At 39.0% G+C, this 6000-nt stretch overlaps 1 long non-coding RNA gene across 1 annotated transcript; it reads left to right on the top strand.

Annotated features, from left to right (window-relative positions):
• Window positions 1–1978: 1978 nt before the first annotated feature.
• On the top strand, window positions 1979–2701 carry LOC110906058. Its single transcript, XR_002573621.2, has 2 exons — window positions 1979–2045; window positions 2507–2701. It is a non-coding gene; the product is annotated as an uncharacterized LOC110906058 (long non-coding RNA).
• Window positions 2702–6000: the final 3299 nt, after the last annotated feature.

The raw sequence follows: 6000 nt of genomic DNA, 5'->3' as shown, positions 1-6000 counted from the left end.
TGCTAAGTATGTTATGGTATGGGACGTAACTTTAAATATTTGGTAAAATTAGTTGTTATGGATTTCTCCTGGACAATATGTTTCGCTGAGTGCCGCGCCCCGATAATTTCGCCATCGATTGGGGTGTGACAGATTGGTATCAGAGCCATAACTATAGGGAATTAGGCAAGACTTGACCTAGCCCGGGTCGACGTCTTAGAAATGACCTAGTCTATAGTTTAAGTACCAACAGACCGCTTTGTGCGAACCCAATAGGGGTCCCACACGAGCCTATTTTTGTTATTCGATCGACTCGCCAACATACTACACTCTATCTACCTTCCCTAAGGTCGAACACTGTCACTTAGCCTTTTCTAAGGCTAGCACACGCACGATTTTCAAAAACAAACAAGTGATTGGATCGAGATTAGGTGTGAAAACCGCAAACTCTCGATTAGATCGCTTGTTCGACGTGCATTTTTACTATAAACATGAGAATTTGCGTTGAATCAGGAGTGAAGTCCATAATTCGACGCAAAATCTCTTTCTCTATCTCGTGATTCTATCACACAAACAGGAATGCAGTCGTCGAGTTAGGGGTGAAACCCGAACCTTGATGACTTGTTCCGTTCTTTATTTGGTTTTACAAAACTCTCACCAAAGTCTTGATGGATTCCAAAGACTCGAGTTACATGAATAGCCGAAGGATGAGTGCCATCCACCGTATGACGGTAAGAGAGCGCAGTCTATTAGGCCAAAGCGTGCACTTGAAGTCCTTGAGAATAGTCGAATCACTTTGGGTAGTCGATGTCTCACACTCAGACACTCCAATCGCTAATTTTATGTGTTTCAATTCTGAGCTTGCAGCCGCTGACTCTGTGATTTATCGCTTTTATGTGGAATTTTATGTGGTTTTACATGTTTATGTGTTCGATTTCGGTGATTTATTGTAACACCACAAAACGGGTTTGGTAATTTAGACCCGGTTACTATTAAGAAACGGGTAAGGTACCGTTAATGAGAAAAGTTAACCTGAAAAATGCGGATTAACTAGGAATAATTAACTTAGTTGATTATTGGTCTCGTTAGTAGTAAGCGAAGGGTTGTAGCCTTATTTGATTTAAATGAAACATGAGGGACCAAAGTGGGATAACTTGAAAGTTGTTATGTTAAATGAAAATAACACACACACACACATTTCGTGTGTGTTCTGTACGTGATCATGGGAAGGCTCTAGAGAGCCAAACCCTAGTTCATTATATATCAACCAATTGAAGCATGAATCGAGGCTCAAATTCAAGAAGGAACATGAATTAACGATCACCCAAGTTAGGGGATCATAAGGTATGTTGAATTTTGATGTTTAATGAAGTTGAGAAATCTTGATGAACATCACAAGTAGTGATTTATGTATGAATTGTTTAGGTTATGGCCAAATTGACAATGTATGCTTGCTTAGGAACGAACCCTAAGTGAAGATTTTGAGTAAATTGCTATAAATTGAGTATGTTGATGATTTACTACACCTAGCTAAGTGGGTTTATGTCTAATTCATGAAAGGGTATGAAATTGATTGTGAAAATGTGTAGTATGTGATGTGTACATGTATATAGATTGAGTATGGTATATAATTTGTATGATGTTTACTTATATTGATGAATGAAAGTGATAACTAGGAAGAAAAACATGAAATACTTGTACATTATGCTTAGGAAGTAGTACGCACACCAAGTGTTTGATGAAATGTCTAAAAGACAATAATAAGTGAAATTGTATGCAAGTAATGGGTAAATAGATATAGTTCATGTGAAGATTATCTAGGGATGATGTCGAGTATACCTTATGCTTGTTTAAATGAATTAATGATGTTGAGTATGCTTCAAGTAGGTCGTATGTTAGATGTGAATTTGATATGGTTGTTCATATGTATGAGCATATATGCTAATAAGAATGTGAATGTAATGACATGAGTGTATAGGAATCATGTCAAGATGGATTTGAGCATTGAAGGCTAACGGGCTAAGAAGACTCAATCAAGTAAGCGAACGAGAATACGGACGCGCAAGGTAAGTGAACTCCGAACTTACCCTTTAGTTTGGTAATGTATTTATGATATATGTTAATTGTTGAATGCAATGTAAGAAGGTATGAATCAATGCTATTACTAGGTTAAGTTTTAATGGAATGGGTTGGAAGTAGTTAAGAAAGGGATTCGATTAGGTTTGGGTAAGAAAGGGAACTTACATAATGAAATTACGCTTGAATGAATAAGATGAGTTATGTGAATTTGAGGACATGTTCATATAATGTACTAATCGTTTTTCTATTGAGAATTAATGTGAAGTATAGGCATGTTAACAAAGGAAGTGAAGGTTGACTCCACAATCCGATGCGAGTAATCGAATGGATGGATGAAGGGGCTAGTATAAGAAAAAGCATGATATGTTGACGTGTTATTATGCTTGTGTTAAGATTTTTGTATTTTGTCACCGGTTGCTAATAATGTGTTTGAACGTGGTGACTACAGGCTATACATGTTTGGATGTTTCATCTAGAAGTGTACGCGGTTGAAGATCGAGTCAAGACACGGATTGTATGTGGGTGTGTACATAGTCACTTAAATTGAGACATGTATGTTAGTTTTTGGATTAATTTATAAAAAGAGATTAATGTATTTAAGTGAAAGAAAGAATATCATGAAGGAAATTTTAGGTATGTAGTTTCCGCTGCGAATCTTAGGTTAAAATGTGTTAGGGCATTACATTTATACGCTTTTCGCTTTGATCAACACGCACAACTTGCACTGCACATCTATCTCAAAACGTTAACAAATCGTATGCTATGATACTCGTTGTGTACTCGCTACTCGCAATCGCTACTCTCGAACGCGCATCGCAACCTTGAATAATAGGTGAATACGTGCAATATATGTAGATGAATACGTGCAAAATATAGTATAAAGCGTGATTGTGCTGGGCTATGTGTCTATATGTGTTTACGTGCTTATGTGCTTACGTGCCTATGTGGATTATGTGCCTACATGATTATGTGACTATGTGTTATATGCCGTTGTGTTCCTGAGCTTTATTTAGTAGTAGTGCATGTGAGGTGAGATTCGATTATATAGGTTTGAGTCCTATGGCGATGTCTGTTGCAGACAATGTTGTCATTTGGATCGCATACTTCCCACGCTGCTCGCAGAAATCATGCTGACAAGCGTATCGCTTCTTTAGTTGCAAAGTAGATGGATAAGGTCATTCCGCAAATTGTCAGTGAGCTTAATGAAAATGCTAGCAAGTCCTCTGAGGAATCAAGGACTGACTCTCCAAAGGGTACTTTCAGCTTCAAGCAGTTTAAGGCCTGTGGCCCAAAAGACTTCACAGGCGAAGACGGACCAAGTGCGATGTTTCAATGGTTCGACTCAATTGAAGTCACGCTACGCCAGAGTGGATGTCCCGACCACCTACGCACTGTCAACGTAACTGGCGTTTTCCAGTCCAGGGCTCTGGATTGGTGGACCGCCGAAAGGAACAGACGTGGGAACGACGCAGCCTATGGGCTTACTTGGGATGAGTTGAAGGAACTCATGATGAAGGAATTCTGCCCACCTCACGAGCTCCAGAAGCTGGAGAACGAGTTCTGGAACATCAAGCAGGAGGGTGGCGATAAAGCCGGTCTAACTGCCTACTTCAAGCAGCCTTGTATCATTTGTCCCAGCCAGGTGGCAACACCTGAGATGACGATCAAGAAATACATCCGTGCTTTACCAGACTGTGTTGCTGACTTCGTACAAGCTGCGAAGACAACAACCATCGAAGAGACATGCCTACTCGCTGCTGAGATTAATGACAAGCGAGTGTTGCCTGGTCATTTCAAGAATACCACCAAGAGTCTCCATCAAGTCTTCTCCCACCACTGAAACCGCCGCCCCGCAAGCTTCCAAGTCTTCACGCCGCAAACGCAAGAACAACAAAAGAAACAAGAACTGCGCAGTAACCACCGTTCCACTCCAAGCTGTCCCTGCTCAACCGCAACCCCAGAACCGCCAAGTAGCGGCACCGGTGACCAATGCACCACCGGCTAAGCGTGCATATACTGGTCCACACCCACTGTGCCCTACCTGTACCTATCATCATCCTGTTGGGATTGCATGTCGATTTTGTGTTCACTGCAACCTGTACGGCCACTTTACTGCCAACTGTCATACTGGTCCCCGCCAAGCTCAAGATCAAGTTCAAGCTCCTGCACTGCCAGCTCCTCTTCCTGCTCCCCAGGGCCAACAAGCAGATCCTGCTCCCGCTGGTCACGCAGGAGCCTGCTTTGCATGTGGTGATCCCAACCACTTTGTAAATGTCTGCCTAAACAGAGTGGTGAAGCAAGAGCCACAACAGCAACCAGCGCAACAACATCAACAGCAGCAGCCTCAGCAGCAGTAGCAGCCAGCAGCCCGCGGATACACTTTCAACATCAATGCCCGCTAGGCGCAAGCAGACAACAATGTGGTTAATGGTATGTTCCTTGTCAACGGTATATATGCTTCGTGTTTATTTGACTGAAAGCAGCTCAGGATCGGCAAAAAGCTTATGCGGATAAGAGAAGGCGTCCTATCGAGTTTCAAGTCGGAGATTATGTTTTGCTGAATCTCCATGGAAGGGTGTAATCCGTTTTTGTAAACGGGGTAGGTTAGGTCTCGTTATATTGGACCGTTTTAAATTTTGGCTCGAGTCGGAAAGGTTTCATATCGTTTAGAATTACCGTCTACACTAGACGGGATTCACAATACCTTCCACGTATCGCAGTTGAGAAAGTGTCTTGCGGATGAAACATCGTAAGTACCTCTTGATGACATTGAATTGGATGAGGGGTTGAATTATGTCGAAAGACCGATAGCCATTAAATACGTTAAGGTAAAGAATCTTCGCAACAAAGCCGTTAGACAAGTGTTGGTTCAATGGCAACACCGAAAGGGATAGGAACTTACATGGGAAGTGGAAGATGAAATGCGGAGGCACTACCCTTTTCTCTTCGGTATGTAAATGTTTGAATTTGTTATGTGCCCAGGTTTCGGGGACGAAACCTCTTTTAAGGGGGGTAGACTTGTAACACCCCAAAAATGTTAACGTAAAAATAAGTAAAAATAAATAATGAACTTAACATAGTTAATGAAATATGGCAAGATGGTAGTTAAGTATGGGGAAAAGCTTAAATTAAAAACACCAACTAATTGAAGGGGGTAAAAGTGTAAGATTATTAAACTTAATTATTAAAAACAATTAAATCCCAAAAATACACAGTAAGTGTGTCTGGGGGTCGACCAAGAGCAGAGCACAAGGGGTAAAACCCTATGTAACATTCCTATTTTTATCATATAAGAATTATAGGTTTGGTTAAATTTATTAACCACTAGTAACTAGTTTATTATTAATATAAATATTCAACCTAAATCGTTTTAAAACACTACTTTATATAGTTGGTTGAAATATTATATTAATTAATTGGCCCTAATATGGGTAACCTTTTTAAATAAAATAAAAGTATATAAAAACTTATATTATTTGACAGGTAGCTTACGGGTAAGTTAACTATTAGAATTTTAAAGTATTTAGACGGGCCTAGGAACCATATAATAATTAAATTATAAAAATACATTGTATTTTGAACCTACTCTATTTTTAATGAAATTTAGACCCAAATGTAGACAAAAATATTCTCGTACTGATGATATATTTATTATTTTATAAAACGCTATATTTTATAAGTTATAACGCACCAAATAAGTAAAGCAGTTAAATTAATTATAATATAGGGGAAAATTCATTTGAGAAGAAATTCAATGTGAGAAGAAAAAGAAGAAAGCACATATTAGTAAAATACTATTTCATTTATAACTCATATCATTAATTTTTAACTCTTTAATTAATTAGTCAACTAATAATTAATTATCCTACATATAATCTACAAAACCTACACATATCAAAATTTTCTACATATACCCTACACATTATAGAATTTTATCCTACA

This window comes from Helianthus annuus, chromosome 14, assembly GCF_002127325.2.
Source record: "Helianthus annuus cultivar XRQ/B chromosome 14, HanXRQr2.0-SUNRISE, whole genome shotgun sequence".
NCBI lineage: Eukaryota > Viridiplantae > Streptophyta > Magnoliopsida > Asterales > Asteraceae > Helianthus > Helianthus annuus.
The sequence above is the reverse complement of the archived record's forward strand: the minus strand, read 5'-3'. Positions and strand labels throughout refer to the sequence as shown.